Source organism: Phascolarctos cinereus, unplaced genomic scaffold, assembly GCF_003287225.1.
Source record: "Phascolarctos cinereus isolate Bilbo 61053 unplaced genomic scaffold, phaCin_HiC Scaffold_726;HRSCAF=1367, whole genome shotgun sequence".
Lineage (NCBI taxonomy): Eukaryota > Metazoa > Chordata > Mammalia > Diprotodontia > Phascolarctidae > Phascolarctos > Phascolarctos cinereus.
The window spans coordinates 50,194,004-50,218,875 of NW_027556098.1; the positions used below are offsets into that span (position 1 = coordinate 50,194,004).

The 24,872-nt window shown below is 37.0% G+C and overlaps 1 pseudogene; it reads left to right on the forward strand.

Moving 5' to 3' along the window:
• The first annotated feature begins 964 nt into the window (after positions 1-964).
• The window catches only part of LOC110214834 (importin-13-like), a 66,948-nt pseudogene continuing 43,040 nt past the window's right edge, over positions 965-24,872 (forward strand).

Below are 24,872 nucleotides of genomic sequence, written 5' to 3' on the forward strand. Positions count from 1 at the left end.
ATACTTTTTCTAAATAGTTGTTTTTAAAATGTACTAACTACTATTACTTCTGCTACCACCATCACCACCACGTCATATTTGTTTAGTCCTTTGTTTCCTCACAGTTTGTGAAAGTATCATTCTAATTTAAAAAAAAAATTAGAGGTGACCAGAAGCCAACTTAGATTCATTAAAAGCTGGCCATGCCGGACTAACTTTATTTCCTTTTTTTTGTTGTTGTATATAGTTTTTAGACTGGTAGATAAGGGGAATGTCCTAGGTGTAGGAGATGCCTGGATTTCAGTAAAGAATTTGATGAAGTCTCTCATGCTGTTTTAGTGGAAGAAGTGAAGAGATGTGGGTTAGATGATGATGTATTAGGTGGATTTTGAAGTGGTTAAATTCTCAGACACAAAGAGTAATGATTAATGGTTGATATTAACCTGCAGGTAGGTCAGGGAGAGTCCTAATGATCTGTCCTTGACCTTCCTCTGACCAACATTTTTTTTATCAACTTAATTGAAGGCATACTTCATGTGCTTATTCAATTTGCCAGTGACTCAAAGCAGGGATGGATAGCTAAACTTAAACTTAAGTTTAGATCTATCTCTAGTTAATTGGTGGCCTCTTTTGCGGTTAAAGTAAAATTCAGCATACTGGAAATGTTTGAATAATGAAAAAGCAAGTGTCTGTGGACAGGCGTGTATTAGGAAGGGAATTTTTAGGAAAAGTCAGCTTTTTTGGGGGGGATAAATTCCCTCAATCTAGGTCCTTGATATATTTCCCTTCTCTGCCTTGTGGCAGTTGGGTCTTCCATGTTTTCTTCAAATTCTCAAATCCAGATATTCAGAATCTCCTCTTCCCTTCTTTTACCACTCTTAATCAGTCCCTTCACAAGCATATGAAGACTTCCCTGGGCAGAAAGGGCAGATGAGAGCAATTTGCAGGCACTGTGGAGTGCTTAGAGCTTAGTCAGACATCCGAGATGCCAAAGTCATTTGCTGCATCTTGGGACGTCGTCATTGTGTTGACTTTTGTCTTGGATGACTCTGGAAGAGTGAGTAAGGCTGATGACTGTGCAACTGTGCCTCACTTAAATTCAATCCATGTGCAAGTCAAGATATCACCTTGTAACATCATTGGTCCTCTTTGAAAATGAAAGATGAGCAACATCAGCCCCTTGACTTGATTCACTGACTATATAGATTTCCTGGTGGAAATGCTTCCCTTCTGTTTCGAAAAGTTTTATGAAAATACCTGAAATTTTCTTTGCATCGTTAGTAGCTGAGACCTACAGCTAGAGGCCACTCTCTAGAAAAAACAGTTCTGGGTTAGAGATCCCTTTTCCTCTTCTCTGGGGATCAGTGGTGCATTTATCAATGATCTATCTAATGTTTAACACTGATCCTTTGGAAAAAAAGGTGCACATAACACACTTTTAAGTTTAATATGTGTTATTTTCTCCACCATATTCCTAAATTTAGACAATCAACAAAACAATAAACCCAGTCCTGATGTTTGGCATCTACTGATTTAGGAAGTATAAGTGCTCGTTCTTGAGTCAGTTTGAGCTGGCTCCAGCACACCCCTGCTGGAGATGGCTGTATCCCTCTTCTTATTTTTATTATTATGCCCAGCCTTCTTATTTTCAATAAATACATCCAGAATAGAAAAGTTTTGTGGTTAACACTGTTTATAAGGACAAACTCTGTCAATTTAAATCAATAAGCCTTTATTAAATACTTGTAAGAATTGGTTAGGCACTGTACTAGATGTTGGAAATACAAAGAAAGTAAAAAACCAGTTCCTGCTCTCAAGGAGCTCACAGTCTAAAGGGAGAGGAGAAATGACACACAAACTACTATGTACAAGCAAGATATATGCAGCATAAATTGGAGATAATATCAGATAAATGTCTATTTATTTCTTCCTCAAAACTGGGACTTACACTCATAGCCTTTGTCTTTGAGGTGAGCATGTTTTTAGTATACCAATCTGGTGCAATGAGAAAAGTAACTGCTTGGAAAGAAATCAACTATTCTTCAATGCCAAAATTTCTTTTATGATAGTTTACATTTGAAAAAACTATTTCTTTCTTTCTATCTATTTATCTATCTATCTATCTATCTATCTATCTATCTATCTATCTATCACCATTTCCCAGTTCCCTTCTCCCAGAGAGCTACTAGGAAGTCTTCCTGGATACTTAGATAGTCTTTTTGATATTTAAGATTTTGATTTCAACTATGAAAGGCTTAACAGACAGGAGTCTGTCTGTTAATAAATCAATACTAATAAATAAATAAATAAATAATAATTAATAAATAAATAAATTGAGAAAGCAAAAACGCTTAAATAAGACGAAGCAACTTATTGAAAAAGTCTAATGTGATATACAGTGTTCCATCCCTCTGCAAAGAAAAACAGGGGGAGGTGTCTTCTATCTTTTCTTTGGGGCCAAGCTTGCTTATTATAACTTCACAGCATTCAGTTTTGATTGTTTTGTGGTTGTTATGCTTTCTATTTGCATTGCTGCAGTCAAATGGCAGCCAGGAGTTAGGAAGACCCTGAGTTCCAATCCAGTCTCAGCCACTAGCTTTGTGACTTTGGTAAGTCACTTAATCTCTGCCTCAGTTTCCTCATCTGTAAAATGGAGATACTAGCACCTACCTCCCAGCATTGTTTTGAGGATAAAATGAGATAATATTTGTAAAGCACTTTGTAAACCATAAAGTGCTTATATAAATTCTGGTTATTATTGTGACCCTATTGTTAGTTATTGTGCATATTGTTTTTCTGGCTTTGCTTACTTGACTTTGCATTAGTTTATATAACTTTTTCCTTGCTTCACTATATTCCTCATATTCACAGTGTTGGGTAGAGAATATAACTATCAGAGTGAGCTTGAGATTTCCTGGCATTTACTTGGTATTTTTGGTGAACAGAATCAGTTTAATGCCTAGATGCACCATCTCATTATGAAGTAGGTCTATCCTATGGAAGTCCTATGCCTAGTCTGGTGATTACATATTCCATCCAACACTGCCAGGGAGCTTCAGGGAAATGTCACATTCTTTACAATAGTGGGGCTATCCCATGGAGCACATATGTGGATGGGCTGTGCCCTGGTCCCATGGCCTCTGTAACTGGGGTCTGTGTTGAAGATAATTGTTGACTGAGGCAGAAAGAGCCACTCATTCAACAGGTTTTTTTTTTGGTCATTATTTGTAGTTTATTTGGATATCACTGCCTTTTAGGGGCACTTAACAAGTTCCATGCTTATTTTCCTAGTTCTTCAAGGTTTACAAAGTTCTTTCCTGGTGAGCTAGATGGTAAAAATGTCATTATCCCCATTTTACAGATGAGGAAACAGAAACTCAGAGAACTTAAATGATTTGTCTTTGGTCACATAGCTAGTATGTATATGAGCTGGAATTCGAACCCAAGTCTCCTGCTTCCAAGTACAGTTTTCTTTGTACTATACCATGTTGTCTCCCTAAACACGGAAGTCTCACTACATACTTACCAGATTTTAAAAGGAAAGGGGATCCCGACTTCTAAAAGAGGGTAATTGGGTTTTTCAATCACACTCTCTGGCTTATTATGTCTGAATACCAGAAAAACCTTTTAAATAAAGCTTAGATATGGCTTATGTCTGGATTCTCCCAAAAGGGATTAACAGGATCCATCTAGAAAATGTACTTAGGATACAAAGTAACATTTATCAGACATATGCCTGCTATTTATTTCCTCTACCACACAAGAAATGATTAAAATACAAAAGGGTCATAAGCATGCATTAATGCATACTTAAAACATTAACTAATCCATGTTCTCTCAGGAGTTCAGAAAACTTCTGGGAGACTTATGGTACTGTTGAAAATATTACATTCTGCTTTCAACCTGCAATGGATGAGCAGCAACTCAAGGTCCAGCTTCTCTGGCCATTCAGATGCTTAAGAATTCTCCTAATGGTTTTCTCTTTCTCCTCCAAGAAGCTGTATAGTTGTGGGAATCACCTCTGCCAAAGCTGGAAACATCCATTTCTCAGAATTATCATTTGGTGGACTGTGCTAATGGAAAGAAACACAAAGTTTAAGAGGCAACTCATGACTTGTTTGCTAGGCAAACACATGTTCTTACTGGGTAGCCTCTATACGCTGCTGGGGGATTGATAAAAGAGACAAATCCCTGCCCTAGGCTGTCCATGTTGGGAAGTCTAAGGGAGATCTGGTAGAGTCCCAAGTGACATCCGTAAAAGAGAAGAAGGGGGGGGAGCTGGGTAGTGTAGTGGATAGAGCACCAGCCCTGAATTCAAATCCAGCCTCAGACACATAATACTTACTAGCTGTGTAAGTCACTCAACCCCCATTGCCCAACCCCCCCCAAAAAAAAGAGAGGAAGGGAGAAAGAGGTGAATACTTTTTCTTTTAAAATCTACTGAGTAGGTGGTTCTTCCTGTCACAGGGACCAAAAAGCCAAACAGAAACTCTCCTTTGTTTTTTATTATTTTCATGTATGTCCTTTATTTATTCTGAACTTTAGCATATGCTCTTTCTCACACATGAACACAAAGAACATTTTTATACAGATAGTAGGAGATATAAAAGGATTGTATAGGAAACTGTATTTCCTTTTCACACTACTTGCTTTTGTAAAAAAAAATTATACATATTAGTTTCAAAACTGTCCTTCTTGTCTGTATTTTTTTTTTCTAAACTTCGTTCTATTCTGTGAAGTTTTAAAAAAATACTTCAATGGTCCTCTTTTAAAATTTTTATTTTTGGCATCTCTATTCTACCTTCCCCCCACCCCCAATCTCTCAATTAGGAACTATAAGAAAATTATAATACCAAACATAGTGAATGAGAACAAATCCACAAAGTGACCACAAACAAAAAATAAGTCTCCTTTTGCAGCTGGAGTCCATCATGTCTTCATTAGAGGTGAGTAACATGTGGCATCTCAGGTCTTCTGGAGACACAATTGGCCATTGAATTGATCAGAGTTCTTTCAAAGTTGATTGTTTTTAATGTTATCATTACTGTACAAATTATTTGCCTTGTTATGTTCATTCACTCTAAGATTCATCTAAGATTCTCTGAAATCATCTCATTTGAATCATATTCACACACCACAACTTGTTCAGCCATTCCTCAATTGACATGTACTCCCTTAGATTCTAGTTTATTTCTTTTCTTTTCTCTTTTTTCCTTTCAATTCTTCCTTCAGTATTAGGAAGTTTCTTGCTTGCAATTCTCAGGTCTATTTATCTAGCCATAACCTCTCTCCTTATTATTAAATCTCCCATCTTCAACTGCCTATTTGACATCTTAAATAGAGAATTGAAGAGCTCAGATTGCTGTAGAAGCAGGGTATATTCATGAGTTCAGCCATTCTGTAGAGAAATTTGGATAGCCAGTGTTGTAAAAACAAATCATTATCTATTAGCTTCAGGAGGACAGGATTTTTTTTTGTGTGTACTTGAGGCCAATTCAAAGGCTCTAAAACAATCAGCATTTATTTTCTTCTTTCCCTCAGTACTTAAAACAAATCTAAACAGTGAATTTTCCTTTACCAACACACTCTGCACCCACAAGCACACATAATTTATGAGGATGTATATTTATTTGTGTGTATTAATATAAAAATTTTTTTTCTTTGGAAGTAGAGGAAAAGGAAATCTCTAGTTCAAAACTAAATGCTTCATTTTGGACCAGATCCACATATGAATATGTGCTAAGTCTCTGCATAGTTAACAATATGTCATTTGGTGAGAGAATTTTCCTAATTAATGAACCAGTTCAATTTACTCTGTTGCTTGACTTTGATGAATATGCTTTTGAGTGTTCCCACTGGGCCTTGTTTAGTTTATTCAGTCAGCTCTCATGTCTATATCCTGTTTGTAAGTATGGATCCAAGTTCTGGAACCAGATGCTATCCCTGAAGGGTTAGGTCAAATAGCCCTTCTGACTCAGTGGAGAAAGCAAATTGTTATGCATATGGTACCAAGGAGACACATAAACCAAAGTATCATACAAATAAGCTGAAGTCCGTTTTAGAAGGATAACAACCATTTCTTTACCTATGGGACAGAATATCAGACTGGAACGTTTGCTTCTTGATTTTGCCAAGGACTTGCTGTGTGACTCTGGATAAATAGCTTGTTCTCCTTGTACGTCATTGTTACCATATCTACTATTTAGTTGTCACTTGATTACAAAAACAACTTAGAGAAATTGTTCATATGATGAGCCTTTCTAATGAAGTATCCTATTGAAATTCAAAGTAGTTGGACACTTCCATAGCAGGGAAGGTAACTGGTTAAAAATTGATCTGTTTTAAGCCAAAATTGTGTCCCCTTTATATGTTTATATCATTGAAGTAAAAATAATAGTAGTTATTTATATAATACTTCAAAGTTTGCAAAGTGCTTTGTAAGCATTATGTCATTTAAACATCATAACAATTCTGTGAGGGAGATTCTATAGGTGTTACAATACTCATTTTGTAGTTGAAGAAATTAAAGTTGAGAGAGATTAAATGAGTTGTCATGGTCAAAGTAAATGTTGGTTAGTGGGATTTGAAATCATGTATTTTTGACTCTAACTCCATCTTTCTATCTGGTATATAAGACTCCCTAATACTGTTTTTTTTCTTTTTCTTATTAGTTATGTTGCAAAAACTAAAAACCAAAAACCAAGAAAAAGCAAGAAAAATAAAGGAAGTGAAAAATGTATGCTTCAATCTGCATTTAGAATTCTTTCATCATAGGTCTTTTGGAATTGTCGGACCATTGTATAGATCAGAACAGCTAAGTCTTTCACAGTTGGTCATTATTACAATATCACTGTAACTATGTACAATTTTCCTGGTTCTGCTAACTTCACTTTGCATCAGTTCATATAAAGTGTCACAGGTTTTTTTCTGAAAACATCCTGAAACCTTCTAAAACTATTCATTATAGCACAATAGTATTCCAACATAATCATATACCACAATTCGTTCAGCCTTCCCCATTTGGTGGGCATTCCCTCAATTTCTAATTCTTTGCCACCACAAAAAGAGCTGCTATAAATATTTTTATACATATAGATCCTTTTCCTTGCTCTTTGATATCTTTGGGATACTGACCTAATAGTGGTATTTCTGGGTAAAGGAATATACAGTTTTTATAGCCCTTGGGTATAGTTCTAATTTGTTCTCCAGAATGGTTGGATCATTTCACAACTCCAGCAACAGTGCATTAGTGTCTCTATCTTTGCACATCCCCTCTAGCATTTATCATTTTCCTTTTCCATCTTTTTAGTTAATCTGATAGGTATTAGGTAGTACCTCAGAGTTGCTTTAATTTTACATTTATCTGATCAATAGTGATTTAGTGCATTTTTAAATGTGAGTATTGATAGCTGTGATTTCTTTTGAAATTTTTTTGTTCATGTCCTTTGTCCATTTATCAGTTGAGGAACGGCTTTTATCTATCTATTCATTCATTCATTCATTCATTTGTCTATTCATTCATTCATCTATCTATCTATCTATTCATTCATTCATTCGTTTGTTTGTTTGTTTATTTATTTATTTATTCATTCTTTCATTCATTTACTTATTCATTCATTCATTCATTTATTTGTTTATTTGTTTATTTATTTAGACAGATTTGGCTTAGTTCCCTATATATTTGAGAAATGAGGCCTTGTAAAAGAAACTTTCTAGAAATTCCTCCTCCCTCCAGTTTCCTGCTTCCCCCCCCCCCAATTTTGGCTGCTTGGTTTTGTTTGTACAAACCCTTTTTGATTTCGTATAATCAAATTTATCCATTTTACTTCTCATGATCATCTTTATTTCTTGTTTGGTCGTAAACTATTCTGTTATCCATAGATCTCACAGGGTAAATTTTTTCATACATCCCTATTACTTATGTTGTCACCCTGTATTCCCAAATCATTCATCCATTTAGACCTTATTTTAGTATATGGTGTGAGATTCTGGTCTATGCCTAGTTTCTGCCAAACTGCTTTCCCGTTTTCATAGCAATTTTTTTTTTTGTTGAATGCTGAGTTATTTTCCCAAAAGCTTAGGCCTTTGGGTTTATCAAACACTAGATTACTATGGTCATTTACTACTATGTTCACTATCTAGTTTACTACCTAATTGTTATCTAATCTAGTCCACTCATTCATCAGCCTATTCTTATCCAATGCTAGATGATTTTGATGATTACTGCTTCGTAATATAGTTTGAAAAGGAAAAGGCCCTATATGTACAAAAACATTTATAGCAGCTCTTCTTGTGGTTCCAGAGAAGTTAGTCTGGGACCATTAGACAAAGGTAGGTATAAATATGTAAAATTATTCTATATATATTTCTATCAATTCTTTCTCTGGCTGCAGATAGCATCTTTCTTCATATGTCCTTTATAGTTAATTTTATTAACTATAATATATGGTATTTATAATAGTTGAAATGACTTATTCACTCTGTCATTCTTAAAATAATATTACTGTTACTGTATACAATGTTCTCTTGGGTCTGCTTATTTTGCTTTTCATTATTTTGTGCAAGTCTTTCCATGTTTTTCTAAGATCATTGAACTCATAATTTCTTATAACACAGTGGTATTCTATCACAATCATACACCACATCGTGTTTATCCATTCCCAATTAATAGGCTTTGCCACCACAAAGAGAACTGCAACAAGCATTTTAGAACATATAAGTTCTTTTCCTTTTCCCCTAATCATCTTTGGAAATAGACCTAGTCAAGGTCTATTTTTTCGGTCCGTTTTGCTGGGTCAAAGGGTATAGGCTGTTTAAAAACTCTTCAGGTATAATTCCAGATTGCTCTCCAAAATGGTTGGATCAGTTCACATTACCAACAATGAATTAATGTCCCAGTTTTCCCATATCCCCTCCAACAGTTTTTGATTTCCTTATCAATCATTTTAGCTAATCTGATAAGGTAAAATGATATTTCAAGGTTATTTTAATTTTTATTTCTCTAATCAATAATAATTTAGAGCATTTTTTCATATGATTATGTGTGTGTGTGTGTGTGTATGTGTATGTTTGTGTGTATATATATTTTAGTGAGGCAATTTGGATTAAGTGACTTGCCCAGAGTCACACATCTAGGAAGTATTATGTGTCTGAGGCCAGATTTGAACTCAGGTCCTCCTGACTCCAGGGCCAGTGCTGTATCCACTATAACACCTATCTGCCCTGACTATAAACTGTTTTGAATTGTTCATTGTAAAACTGCCTTTTTATATCCTTTGACAATTTATCAATTTGGGAATGACTTATATTGTTATAGATTTCACCAAGTTATTTACATTTTTGAGATATGAGACCTTTATCTGAGAAACTTCATAAAAATTTCCCCCCAACTTTCTGCTTTTCTTCTGATCTTGTCTTCACTTATTTTATTTGTACAAACCTTTTTTAATTTAATGTAATAGAAATTATCCATTTTTACCTAACTTTGTTCTCTATTTCTTGTTTATTCATGAATTGTTCTTCTATCTATGAGTCTGATAAGTAATTGAGATAAAGAATCTCCTTCTTGAGAGGAAAGTGTATTCCAATCAAAGCTCTGAGAAACAGACTCCTTCTTACAAGGGAACAAAAAGCGGAAAGGACTTTTTCCTAAGAAGAATTTTCCCCTTTATTCAATGACTGGGTGTTGGAAAGCTTCAGTTTTCTAAAAGATCAATAGCAAGGAAAGCCTTAGAGACATAAACCAAAATGGGTATGGCAGAACCTACTCAAACCATCCTCTTGAGCCATCTGGGTCCAGTGGCAAGATATATATCAGGATGACTAGTGATGGACTTCTTATCATTTCTAAGTGGATGACAATATTCCAGTGCTTAACCATTCCCCAATCAATGGGTATTTGCTTTGTTCCCAATTCTTTGCTATCATCACAAATGCCTCAATGAATACTTTGGTCTATGTTTTAATTTCTCTTTTGGGTCTCTTTAGGGCATAGGCACAGTAGCAGGATTGCTGGATCAAAGGTAGAACAGTTTAATGACTTTTCTTTCATAATCCAAATTGTTTTCCAGAATGATTGGGCCAATTTTTAACTCCATCAATAGCATATTAATGTATCTTCTTGTGTTTCCACATTTTCTCTAATACTGAGTGTTGGTAGTTCTATTTTGATCAGTTTTGCCAGTTCGCAGGTAAAACTTTAGAGTTGTTTAAAATTTGTATTTTTTCATTACTAATGATTTAATCCTAATATTTTGAATAGTGCCAGGCTTCCTAATCCAATAAGACACTATATTAACATTTTTAGAACTGCATTTTATTGATATCTTTTTTTAATTTCCAAAGTTTTTATTGTCATCTTTCTCCCTTTCCTAGAGAAGAGATATAGCATATAGAATCCAAGAACACAGAGTGCGATTTAAAATTTATGTAGTTCTTCCTTAAGATGTGAATACATTTGTCCACTTATCTATAGGAAGGATCCCACAGCCATCTTCAGGCAAATAATGACCAATACAGTGATCTCACTTGTAAACATATGCAAGGTTCAGCCTTCATAATCCCCTACTTCACTACCAAGAGGAAGGAGGTATTTGTGGATAGGTGCCACAGGGTCTGTGGTTGATTAGAGGGAAAGAGGAATGGGAGTGTGGTTTAGCAAAGAGGGAAGATAGAATAGAGTACCTGTGAAACTTGTCTGAACCACATTGAGAACTTTAATGTTAAAAAAAAAAACCAAACATGTCCTCTTTTGATCTCTCAGTATATGCTGGATTTGGAGTCAGAGGGTTCGAAACCTTCCTTTGTTACATATTACCTGTGTGAACTTGGACAAATCAATTAAATTTCCTGAGGATCAGTTTCTCATCTGTAAAATGAGGTTGAACTAAATAACCTATAAAGTCCCTTTTAGCTCTAAAGCTATTGTTTAATTTCATAGTCCTATGCTTCTATGGTCCTATGTGACTCTTGAGCATGGAGCTATAAAAAGAAAAAGAATCTACTGGTCTTGATGGAGCTGTATTCAGCCCAGTTTATTTTCTTTCATCCTTTTATGAATGTATTCCAAACTCTCTTTTTATGAATCTGAGAAGTCCAAGGGTACTTTCTTTTTGAGTTGGTGGTGACAGAACATGTCAACAATTATAATTGCAAACACAATCCTACATCTAGTAGGCCAAGGACAGTGTTAACTTAAGTCCCAGTAGGATTCAATATATAGCCACAGGGAAAGTTTTATGAAACCACTAGAACTGCATTGATGGACCTATGGAGCAGCAGAAAAGCACTTTTTCTGGAGTTGGGGGAATCTGTTTTTATCTCACAGACTATGCCCAGAAAAGTAGGAACCCTAGAGATAGTCTTGATAGTCATGAATTGTCTTTTTACTTGCAAAGGCTTTGCTGACTGGAATCTCTAGAGACTGAAGGAGAGGAAGCTATTCAATGAAAAATGTTCATATATGTGTTAAATATAGGGGCACAAATATTTAATAGAGGTGAATCATCAGTCACTTAATGTTTTTAGTCAAGTGAGCAGTTTCAGCTCACATAAAGTTGGAGGTTTGCCAAAAAATCTGAGGTGGTTAATGGCCTGTTCATACTTTGGATGGAATCTAAAAAAAAAAAACCCAACTCACTCTAGCTAAATTAAGAGCAGCTTCTGGGTTCATATTTCCCCAGATACATCTACCTTTCAGCCCTAGGGAATGGAAAAGTGCTGTAACTGATTTTTTACCCATGGGACTTTGTGAACCCTTATGTAAACCATGAACTTAGGTCTCTGAAAAAGCTGTGTTGTCCTGTCTAATTAAAAAAAAATCATGGAATCATGGAATATTGAAGCTAGAAGGGACCTCATATGTAGCTAGTATCAGGAGCCCACTCTACAATTTGTAATGGAAGAGAACAATAAATTAGGAGTCAAAAGACCTCAGGTCAAATCCCAATTCTACCACTTACTTCTTGTGTGACCTTAAGCAAGTCACTTATCCTCATTGAGTTTCCTTATCTATGAAATGAAAAAAATTTAAGGTACTGATTTCCAGTTCTAAGTTATGTTTCCCATGATGTATTGGGTTATTGTTGAAAAATCTCCAGTGTGCATCCATGACATAACAGAGAATATTTCAGGACTTATTTAAACAGATAGTAAATGTTCACTTGGATAACAAACAATACTTCTAGAATATTTAAGGACTTATTTAAACAGATAGTAAATGTTCACTTGGATAACAAACAATACTTCTAGAAGAAACCTAAAGACTTTTCCCAATGATTATGAAGACTTGGGCAAGAAAATAAAGACTATAAGGGTACAGGCTGCATTTTCCTTGCTGTTGCCAGTTGAAAGGAAGGGATATGGGAGAGAAAAAATTAATTTGGGAATGAATACTTGGTTAAGAATGTGGTTCTTGAGAATGGGATTTGTATTTTTACATCGTTGTTCACAATACAGGATTGCCAGATTCTTGGCCAGAAATGACACTTAAAGAAGGCTAGTAAAAATTTATTTTCCAGGTGTCTTGCAAATCTTATCAGAAGCACTTTAAACTAAAAAGAATTGTGGGGGGAGAAAGAGAAAATTGCCTCTATATATCCCCTGAGTTAGATATTGGAAAGCATAGCCACAAATAAGGAAAAAGAAAAGGAGGTAAAATACTCACAAATTCACAGGAGATATAATCCAAGAAAGGAGCCAATAGTAAAACCCATGACTTCAAGTGTTTACACCAAGATGCCTAAAATTTAGGTAACCAATAAGAGGAACTAGAAGTATTAACACAAAAATGTAGGTTTGACCTTATAGTTATTACTGAGAATTTGTGAGATGAAACCCATGACTATACTGTGGCTCTATGTGAATATACCTTACTTAAAAGGAAATAGGAGAAGCAAAAGGGTTTGTGGTAGGATTATGAATTAAGAAAGCATATTAAGAAATAATATTCATGTGAGGAAATCCAGGGACCAGAGAGGGAGATCATGACAGAGAATATTTGGGTGAAAGTCAGTGGAGAGAGAAAGATGAGTTATTTTGTCATTGGAATGTACTGCAACGACTGGATAGACAGAGAAAATAAATGAGTTTGGGAAATAGATCACACGTTTGTCACAGAACCATGATATAGTAGTGATGAGGCATTTCAATTATCTAGAAACCTGCAGGAGTTCTCTGTTTGTTAAAAGCAGAACAAGTAATAAATTTTTGACATGCTTTGGTCATTTCATCCTTGGTGGAGGAACCAAAAAGGTGAAATTCTACTATAGATCTGATTCTTACTAACAGAAACAGGTTATTGAAGTGAAAATGATAGGGAAGGGTGGGAAGGGACCACCATCCTAGAGTTCTTGATAGGGAAGAGGGAATTCAGTCATGATACAACATGTACCATGCAGTTATTTCAGTTGTGTCTGACTCTTCATGACCCCATCTGGGTTTTCTTGGTGAAGATACTGGAATGGTTTGCCATTTCCTTCTCCAGCTCATTTTACAGATGAAGAACTGAGGCAAATAGGGTTAAGTAACTTGCCTAGGGCCACACAATCAATGGTCTGAGGCCACATTTGAACTCAGGACTTCATGACTCGAGGCCTGGACCTCTATTCATTGCACCATGTAGCTGGTCAACATATGCCATAGATTTTGGGAAACCAGATTTCAAATGGATCAGAAGAAAGAAGAGTAGGATTTCAAGAAATAAAATACTTCAAGGGATGTCAGCCCAAGAAGGGTGGGGGATACTTAAAAATGAAATTACCAAGAAAAAATTCTAGCGAGAAAAAAAATAGGATTTGTCTGAAGAAACCAACATGGATGTCCAGGGAATTCACCAATCAACTTAGATACACAAAAAAGGATGGAAGATGCCAGTAAGGTCAGGTAACTGAAGAAGAATAGGAATATGGAAAAGTTCTGTAACAAAACTAGCTAGGGACAATTAAAAGAGTTTTCTTTTCAAGTTATAATGAGAGAAAAAGGAGTATTGAAGAAGGGGTAGGACCTTTGATTGACGGGATGATGATAACTGATAAGGGAGAAGGCAGAGATGCTCAATTCTTATGTTTTTGTTTGCTCTGTCAAGTAAGATGACCTCTGCCCTCCAAATTCCAGAAATAAAAACTAATGGAGTAAATGCTCAAGGTAAATAAGGAGATATTAAGGGAGCACCTAGTTTCCCTTGATGAATTCAAGTCATCTGGTCCACATAAACTACATCCTAAATTTATGAAAGGATTGACAGATATGATTCCCTTATTGAACTATTAGTAATATTTGAAAGATCATGGAAAATGGAAGTGGTACCATAAAATTGGAGAAGTCTTGTCCAAATTTCCAAAAAAAGGAAGAGAATAGAATTTATAATCTAGATGTCAATGAGCTTCACTTCCATTTCTGGGAAAATTTTAGTATAATTGGAGGTCCATAGGGACCTCTATTCCATGTTTCCAAGGGAGATTGTGATTTTTACTATTGTGATGAATAAAAGAATGGTTGTCACAAGGCAATCACTACTTCATTATCCTATAGTTAAGAGGGAGAATTGGACTAGAATTTTGCCAGTTGCACTTCAGTTATTTGTAGTCTGGGGGTACAATGCTCTTTTAGGGGTTCAAAATTAAATCTGCTTATCCTGCTCACTCTAATGGGGATGTCAAATGTTTACTCTTGGCCAGCTTAGGTCCTTCCCACCAAACCCTCAATACACACAAGACGATCACAAATATAGCCAAAACATTTATCAATGCAAGTAGTAAAACAGTAATTAGAGATGATATACAAATTAGAACAGATGGTATACAAATAGAATAATAGGATACACAAGATTAAATCAGCTCTTCATCTCAGAATGAGATAATGTCTTAGCTCTAAAGAGAGAAGATGTCACTGGAGAAGTCCAGTCTTAGCAGTGTTTGGGAGGACAGGCACTGAGAATTAAAGACATTTTGGAGGGGGGCAGGATTTCCCCAGATGCCTGTAGCTCTAGGGGCTGAGATGTCTCCCATCTGCCATTCAAAATTTATTCTTTGTCTCTCCTCTTCTCCTTATCTCTCCTCCTGAAGTTTCCCACATATATGCCCTGTATGGCTCAGAGGTTTAGAGGACTTCCCTGTAAACAAGTCAAGAGGCATGTCTTTCTTCATGGACATGATAAGCAGCAAGGAGCTAACAATGCCCACACAGGGCAGGAGTGTGTTACACTAGGAAAAAATCATTAAAGAGATGGTTTAGTGAACATCTAGAAAATGGGGCCATGATTATAAAAAAACTAGAAAGGGTTTAGCAAGGATAGGTCAAACCAGACTAACTGCTGACAAATTTACTAGAATTTTTAGCAAAGTTTTGAGTAAATTATTTCTTGTTGTTCTTGTGAAGAAGGTGGAAAAATTTGCATGAGTTGTATAATACAATTAGATATATTCAGCACTTGTTGGCTAGCTGGACTTAAAGAGTAGTTTGTAGAGGCTAAAGTCCCCAGTGGAGAATGCTAGGGGTTTGTGCTTGACCCTGTGCTGATTAACAATTTTTATCAGTGATAAATAAAAACATAGATGATCTGTTCATTACATTTTCAGATGACACAAAGTTGGGCGAGATAGCTAATAGTGGATAATAAAGTCAGCATCCAGAAAAATCTTGACAGGTCAGTCAGAATATTGAGCTAAATATAATAAGATGAAATAAAAAAAGGTAAATGTAAAGAACTGGATTTTGATATATATCACATTGTTGACTTATATTGAACTTGTAGTTCACTAAAATATCCACATTTTTTTTCAGAACAATGATCTAATCATGCCTCCCATATGTTGTTCTTATGAAGCAGCTTTTTTGTACCCAAGTATAAGACTTTACATTTTCCTTATTTATTTTCATGTTATCAGATCCTTTTGAATCCTCACTGTTGTACAGTGTGCTTAGTATCATCTGCAAATTTGATGAGTATGCCACCTGCGCCTTTATCCAAGTCACTGATAAAAGTGCTAAACAGCACAGGGTCAACCACAGATGCTTGAACTACTCCACTCTATACCTCCTGCCACAGTTATTTTGGACCCTGAATTGCTACTCTGTGAATCTGGTTATCCAACTAGTTCTGAAACCATCGAAATATATTAGTGAATAATCAATATCTTTCCCTCTGGTCCACAGAAAAAATACACTTTATCAAAAGCTTTGTTAAAATCTAGGTCATCTACATTCACAGCATTTGCCTCATCTACCGGTTTAATTTCTCTGACAAGCAAGGAAATGAGGTTAGTCTGGTGTGACTTTTTATTGATGAAGTCATGTAATTATGGCTTCCCTTTCTAGATGTTTGCCAACAATCTCTTTAATGGTCCTTTCTAGAATTTCTCCATTAATCAGAATCAAACTCACTATACTACTAGCTTGAAGAAGGTAGATTTTGAGTTGAATCTTGAAAGAAGCCTGGGAAGGTGGCAGGTGTGAGTGCTGGTCAGGAAGTGAAGAGGGACTGTCATAGGGGACTGTCAGTGAAAAGACACAGAACTGGCAATGGAGTGTCACGTGCAAGAAACAGCAAGTAGTTCAATGTAGTTGAATGTGTGGAGTAAAGAGTGTGTGGAGAGTAAAGCGTAAGAAGACTCAAAATGTAGGGAGAAGTCAGGGTGGCAAGAGCTTTACATGTCAAACAGGATTCACAATTGATCCTGGAGGTCAAAGAGGGCCACTGGAATTTATTGAATAGGTAGATGAGATGGTTAGACTTGAACTTTAAGAGAATTACTTTGGCAACTGAATGAAGGATGGATTGGACTGTGCAGAGACTTGAGGTAGGGACACTTATTCGAAGGCTCTTGCTGTCCAAGTGAGAAATGAGGAGGGACTGTATAAGGATGGTGGTTGTGTGAAAGGCAGAGGAAGAAAAAGGAACAAGCATTTATTAAGCATCTATTATGTGCCAGACCCTGTGCTAAGTGGTTTACAAATATAAACTCATTTGTTCCTCACAATAACCCTATGAAGTAGGTATTATTATTATCCCCATTTTATGGTTAAAGAAACTGATGACTAAGGCTGAAAGAAGTTAAATGTATATAAGAGATGTTGGGAAGATAGAAATGACAAGACTAGGCAACAGGTTGGATGTGATGGTGGTGTGCTTAATATTAATGATAAAGTTGGGAAGAGGGGAATGTTTCCTGGGAAATAAAATGAGTTTTGTCTTGGACATATTGAGTTTAAAACATCTATGGGACAACATATCTGAAAGGTACTTGACAATATAGGACTGGAGCTCAGGAGAGCCTCTCAGGAGAGGGATTAGGACTCTAAGATATATAGGTCATCTGCCTAAAAATGATACTTAAACCCATGGGAGCTGATGATGTTATAGTATAGAGGGAGGAGAGAAGAATGCTCGGGACAGAACCTTGGGTTACACTTATGGTTGGAGAGCAGGGCCTGAATGAGATCCAGCAAAGGACTGAGAAGGAGTATTAAAAATGTATGAGGAGAAAGTAATGTCATGGATACCTAGAGAGAAGAGTGTGTACAGGACAAGAGGGTGATCAATAGTATCAAAGGCTATAGAGAGCTCAAGATGGCTAAGGATTGAGAAAAGGCAAGATTTGTCATTAAGAGTTTTCTTGTAACATTGGAGAGAGCAATTTCAATTGAATGTGAAGTATAGAAGCTGAACTGCTGTGTTCAGAAGTAAGAGGAGAGGAAGTGGAGGAAGCTAGTATATATGGCTTCTCAAGAAGGATAGCTTAGAAGGGGAAGAGATGATAAGGGGGACAGTCAGGTCAGCTTAAGATTTCTTAAGTATGAGGAGACATAGGCACATTTGTAGGCAGCTGGAAGGAGCCAGTAGATAGGGAAAGATTTAAGATTGGAGAACTGCAATGATAGAGGGCAATCTGTTAGAGATGATGGCAGGAGATGAGATCAAGCTTGCATGTAGGTTGCTTTGCTTTGACAAGAAGAAGGGCCACTTCTTTGTGAGAGACAGAACTGAAGAAGAGACAGTGGGGAAATGTCCTAGGGGTTTAAGAAGAGGAGAGGAGAAGAGGGAACTCTTAATGAATGACTTCACACCATCTCTCATCTATACCCCTTTCTCTCTCCTAATACTTCCACCACCCTGGTGCAGGCCCTCATTACCTCACACCTGGTCTATAGAATTAGCCTTCTCATCAATTTCCCAGTTTCAAAACTTTCTCCACTCCAATACATCCTCTTATCAATTGTCAAACTGATCTTCCTAAAGTGCATGTTTGTTCATTTCATCCCCTTATTCATTAAAATCCAGCTACCTATTGCTGCCGGGATCAAGTATAAAATGCTCAGTGGGCTTTCAAAGTCCTTTATAAGTTGCCCCCTTCCTATCTGTCTAGTATTCTAGGCTTTTCTCTCCCCCTAGTACTCTGTGGTGCACTGACACTGGCCTCCTTGCTGTTCCTAGGACATGACACTCCATCTCCTGACTTTGAACATTTTCATTGGCTGTCCCCCCACCCCCATACCTGGAATTCTTTCCCTCCTTGTCTCTGCCTCCTAATTTCTCTGGTTTCCTTCAAGTTGCATCTAAAATCTCACCTTATACAAGAAGTCTTTCCTTCTTTCTCAACATTAATGCTTTCCCTTTGAGTGTAATGCTGCCCTTTGGTTTAACCTGTACATATTGCGTTTCTGCTAGCATTTGCAGGTTGTCTCCCCTATTATACTGTGAGCTCCTAAAGAGTTGGGACTGGTTTTTGTTTTTCTTTGTACCCTCAGGGCCTAGCATAATGCCCATCTCATAGGAGATGTTTAATAAACATTAGTTGACTAACTAACTCACCGACCACAGTGAAGACCCAGTTGATATTATGTAAAAAAATTTGTAGTGGCTCCTACCAACAAAATTTCATGATTTTCTCCAGCTAGATTGTGCAGCATGTGAATAGGATAGAAGGAGGTGTATGGCGGAAGTAATCCAAGGTTGGATGTTGTCAAAGCATGACAAATGGCAAGGTATCAGTGGTGTAAAATTGAATTAATTAACAGTTCAAGATAGGGAAGGGAGGAAAGTATAGCCAATGCAAGGGTAATGGCAAGGATAAAATTCAGTTGAGGACCAAGGACAGGGTTAGGCATTGTAAGGCAAAGGGAAAGATGAAATATTATGAATATATAAAGAAATTTTTGGTTTCATGAATATTGAAGTAGATCACTTGTGGGTGATGACAAGATCAAGGGCATGACCATCTCTGTGTGTAGCTGAGATGGGATGGAGAGGCAGGTCATGGAAATTGAGTACGTTGAAGAACTGGAAAATTAGTCTATTTGAGGGAATATCAATATCTATGTTGAAGTCTTTTAGTATGAGGGCAGAGTCTGGATTGGGGGACAATTTGGGGTGGTGTAAACCTCAAAAAAAGAGAGGTTGCCTATTGATATTGGTAAAAGGAGAGTCTGGAAGCGGCAACAGGGAGGAGGGTATGTCCTGATTCTCCCACCATGAGATATGAGTGAAAATGTAACTAATATTGGAAAGGGTGGCCATAGATACAGTCTCATGAGGAGAAGGCAGGTACCAATGAATGACAGAAGAAGAAAGAAGTTAGAAAAGGTTTAAAATAGAAGACAGTTTGTTAATAAAGGAATTATGAAGCAGGAATTTTAGAGAGGACAGTTGAAGGTCAGGCAGAACTGGAGTGGGACATTAAGTGAATAGAGTTGAAGGTGATGAGAATGAGTTATTGAGCAACTGGGCATAAGGAGCAAGATTTATATATGATAATCACTGGGGAGAGTTGGGGGGAGTATGAGGAAGTAGGAATATGATAACCATTGAGTAATGAGTCCAGGTACAGAATAATGATAGGATGGAAGTTTCTTGAGGGAATGAGGTAATTAGGCCTTTCAAATACCTGTCATGAAGTCCAACCACATAGAAGGTGGCCATGCTGTGCTCTGATAGGCCCTAGGAATCCTGCTTTATAGCTGGCAAGAGCAGGAGGAATTATGACTCAGGAAAAATCTTGTCAGGAGACAGAAAGTGGCACTAGGAGACTGAAGTGCATGTGTGTATGTGCACGTGTGTGCATGTGTGTGTTTTTGTAGGGGTTGTCAGCCTGGGAGATGGCATATGTAGACAGGAAGTAGGGTTCAGATATGGGGCTGGTGCAGGAAGGCCCTGGAATTAGGGCAGGTAGCTGGGAATGGGGCTGGTGTAGAGTACCAGAAAAGGTCCAGAGTATTCACTTCTGATTAACTCATTATCACTACTCCCCACAGTAGTTATCAACCTTCTTCACTTTCTTCAGGCCCCAAATCTTACCTTTAGATGACATTCTCAGATCCTCCATTGCTGAGAAGGTTAAGTATATCTTTCATGAGTTCTCTGATCTTTCTATGTTTTCTCATAATCTTTCTTCATCTATTTGTGTTTTCTTTCCTTCAGTTTCAGAAGATGAAGTGGGCCTCATCCTTGCTGAGGCTAACCTCTCTACTCATGTTCTTGATACCATCTTTCTTATCTTCTCGTGGACCTTGCTCAATTAATTAGTATTTCTATCTCATCTTCAGTTTTCTACTTTTTATTGGCCATTTGCTCCACAAAGTTCTACTCTGATTCCTTACCATGGTTTGATGGTTACCTATGCATGTAAAGGCAATAAGAGACATCAATTCATGGGACACTTGGTCATTTCATCTTGCACCGCTCATGTTGAGCATAGGAAAACAATCATCTGTTTCAGAAGTAAAGATCTTGACAAGATCCTCCAAGCTAAGTCAACATATGCTTTGATAGATACATCAATGTGAAGGTGAGTGCAGGCAGAGGGCTGAAAACTATGGCTAAATTGTGAGAAACAAAAGAAATCAAAAGTTTGAATAGTGCTCAGAAATTGCATGACTATAGATTAGGAATATTTTCTTCCTGGGGAAAGTGTTGGAGCTGTAACTAGTTGTGAGTGAGGAAAAGTATTTTTGCTAAAACATCCTACAGATACCTCCCCCCCATCCTTAACTATATGTTAACAAACAGAAATGACTGACTACTAGTGTGGGGGACATATCATAATCAACTCTTTATGTGTACTCAGATAGTTGACTAATTAGAGCAAATGTAAAAATTAAAGTCAAATTAAAAAAAAAGAATAGAGAAGATTCTGCATACAATGTGAAGCCCAAGGTCTATTGGTTTAAGACTCCCTCCTCATTCATGGGGGTCAATGCTCTGTGCCTGTATGAAGGTCTGAGATTCATTCTCTTCAGGCTCTTCAGATTCTTATGTTTTCCACCTTCAAGAGGAAAGACAGATTATGCTAACCCCACTTCAAGTTGCTAAATGAAGAAAAAGACTCTCAGAAAAAGCCAACATGGGAGAAGCTGCCAGTCTCCATTTTGTCCATATTCTCTGTCCTACACTAGAGCTTTCAGGGAATTTTCACATCGATGAACTCTTGCACTAATGAGATAGCTCCTTCAATATTTATTGTCTGATATATAGTCTCATATATGTGCATAGGGATGTATATATATTTTTTTCTCTGAATTTTATTTTGCTATAGACTTGGATAATGGGCTTCTTTGCTATTCACTATGTCTCTTCATTATGGAACTGGAAGTCAAGTCTTGGATGCCTTGCTTAATATCAACCTTTCCCCATTAAGAAACACTGATTAGGAGTTCAGCTTGAACCTAAAATTACATCCTGTAGACTAATAATATTTAAGAGAAAAGAATGATATAATTCTAATCCAATATCCCATTTCTCTGAGGGGAGCAGAATGGTCAACCTCTGCCCTTCACCTCCTGTTTCCTCTCTTACCAGAAATTAAAGGGCATAAGGGAGAAGGGCATGATAAAAAAAGCTAGAGATGTATCTTTTCTGGTTTCTCTGTGAGCCAAATCCTGACAGCCTCTGGTTGTCTGCATCTTTATCTGTATCAGCTTTCCCTCATTTCATTCATAATGTGATGCCACAATACCATTTTGACCGAATCCTGCTTTGTATGGAAAAATGTTGAGGGCCTTGTCTGAGGCTGGTAAGAGGCTTGAGTTGTTTCTATAACCAATGGTAATTTAGCTTCTCCTAATACTTTCAATGACAAGGAATTTATCTCCATAGCATCCTATTTAATAGTTGCATAATCTTAATTATTAGGAAGAATCTCCTTATATTATGCCCAAATCTGGTTCCTTTCTAGCCTGAGCAATCAGTGTTATAGGTAGTTGTCCCCCTAGGTACTTTACCTCATGAAGTGAGCTCCTTAAAGTGTGAGATCAGGGGCTTCCCAGATGAGGCTTCAGCAGCTTGAAATATTTTTCTTCACTCATTCTAACATGTCCAGAAAAATCACAATTTGGTCAACTTTAATTTTAGCTTAGTTTTTTTTTGTTTGTTTGTTTTTTTAGTTTAGACTTGTGACTGCATTGATTTAGGGAAGTTGTGGTATGGAAACATTTTGAACTTTTATACATCAGCAATTCATAGTCATAGTAAACTAGCATGTATTAAGTACCTCCTATATGTTAGGCACTGTGCTAAGTACTGGGGATGGAAAGAAAGGAAAAAAAAATCCCTGCTGTCAAGGAGCCTACAGCTGATCTTTAACTTAGAGTCTTAAAGATTTGCTTGGGATACTGAGAAATAAGTGAGTTGTACTTGTTCATATAGGATTATTGTGACATCACTCTCAATACTTTAAAACACTAGCCAGATTTTTTAAAAAATGGGATGTTACAGGGGGTAATCAAGTTGCCTCAGGGTTAAACTTAATTATATGAATCCAAAGTTGCCAAGGTTAACAGGAGAAAATGGGGTAATTGGGAGAATAGGAGTTTAAAAAAACAAGTTGCTACAGTCTGGTTGTGCTGAAGCTCAGAGTTTCTAGGAACCTAGAATTTCTCTTTTATGCTCCATTTACTGGGCCAGTGGTTTTTCACTTGCATTAAGAACTTCCAAAGAAGTTTTTTAGGGTTTCTCCTAGAAAATTAGGCTATGTATTCCTTTTTCAAATGTTAGAACTATTTTTTTTTCTAATTCTTTTATAACCCAATTATTGGCAGAATTTTAAGCCTTAATGAAACCTAAAATTAAGGGTATTGGCATTTTATTTAGAAAAATTTGCCCTTTTACTCAGAGTGAAAGTAATTTTAGGGTCAAAGGTCAAGTGTATGTGAGTTCTGTAGAGATAACAGACATTTGGATAAGGGTTAATAGCTAGCTACTTAAAGGCTGAAAATTACTAGATCATACTGCCTTCATATGTACAATTCAGGTTGCCAAATCAACCTATATTAACTTGGAGTACAGTGTATCACCACTTTCAGAATTGCCTTGAAATTGGAAGTGGTATGCTTCCAATGTTTCTAATTCCCCAAGAACCAGTATGTAAAACATTTTGGCTTCCTCTAAGTAGTCTTGGGTACTGTGACAGGCTGTAAATGTCATTTACCTAGTAAAAGAAGAACAAAGGAAAAAGGCCCATGTATACTGCATTCTTTAGGAACCTAAATGTCTCTGGCACGTGGAAAGCAGTCATTCATCAGCTAAATTTTTAAAAGTCATAGGTATTATTTCCAGAGAAGCAGGAAAGTTCCCAAATTCTGAGTCACTGATGTTTGAGTAGATGTTTTGTAAGGCTAAGTTTAATAAATAAGGCATTGATGAACAAAACAGTTCCTTTAAATGGAATGGGAAAGTTTTATATTATATGATCAGCCTTCTGAAGAGAGTGCCATGATTTATAACTTTTTTCCTTCAATTTATTTCTTTAAAAAAAAGCACAACTTTCTATGATTATGAGTGTAGGGTGAAGGAACAGGTGCCAACTGGCAGCTTTGGCAACCACTACCCACTATTGGGTCACAAATCCAGCTGGACTGAGAAGGGGGCTTACACATAGAAGGTGGTGTGCAGGGCAGGGTAGCCCAGGACAGTGCACTGAGAAAGGAGCCACAAGCTGTGGGACTCAGACCCCAGCAGCAGGGTTGGGTCTCTGTTTTAGTGTTTGGCCTACTCTGAAGTCTGCTGAGGAAAAACCAGGGCAGGAATACCAGACCAAAGGGAAACCTGCAGTTCTTTCACTCTGAACCAGTAAAAGCTTCTGTTGTTCAGATCCAATCTAGATCAAGAACTTGGTGAAGAGCTAGATCAGAGGGAGCAGCAATCAGACTTTGCTCTGGATCAGACCATTTTGGGAGCACTGAAAGCTTTCAGGTCCCCAGCCTATTCTTGACATCCTACAAAGTGCACCAATATTTCCTGGTAGTTCATGTCTCCAGCTACTTTCTATAATGGTCATTAGAAAGTAAAAGTATTCTGGAATTGCCTTAAGCATATGCTTAAATTGGTAAAAGTCCTGCTGGCATATGAAATCAATCTTCTCATTTTCATCTGCCATAGGAATCTGGTAGTACCCACTGCCTAAGTCCAACCTGACAGTCCAGGACATCTTAAGCTCTTATCACAGTATGCTGATCCACTTACATTCTTTTAAGTCTGATTGTCTATACATTTTAATGTTTTTTAATTTTTCTTATCTTGTGAGTTCAGGAGATCCAGAAGTTTCATCAGAGGTCCCATCAGCAGTTAGAACTGAATATCTGAAGTAGCAGTGTCCTTCAGAAGTGATAGTGGCTGACTGCAGTGGAAGACACATGCGAAGGATGTGGAAAGGCTGAGAGTGGCCTTAGGATGACAGCAGCTTCAGGAAACATGAACCCTTGTGTTGGAGAGAAGTGTTGCCTATAGACATCAGAAAGGCATGGATCCCCAGAGTCCAGCTGAAAGGCCTGATCAGCAGAGAAGTGGGAAATATAATGAAGACTCTATGAAGGAAGAAGAAGACTTTCAGTGCAGGAGTTGTGAATTATCCTTTGTCTCCCTCTGGATATTTTGTATATTTGTGGGAAAGCAAGCCCCAGGTTTG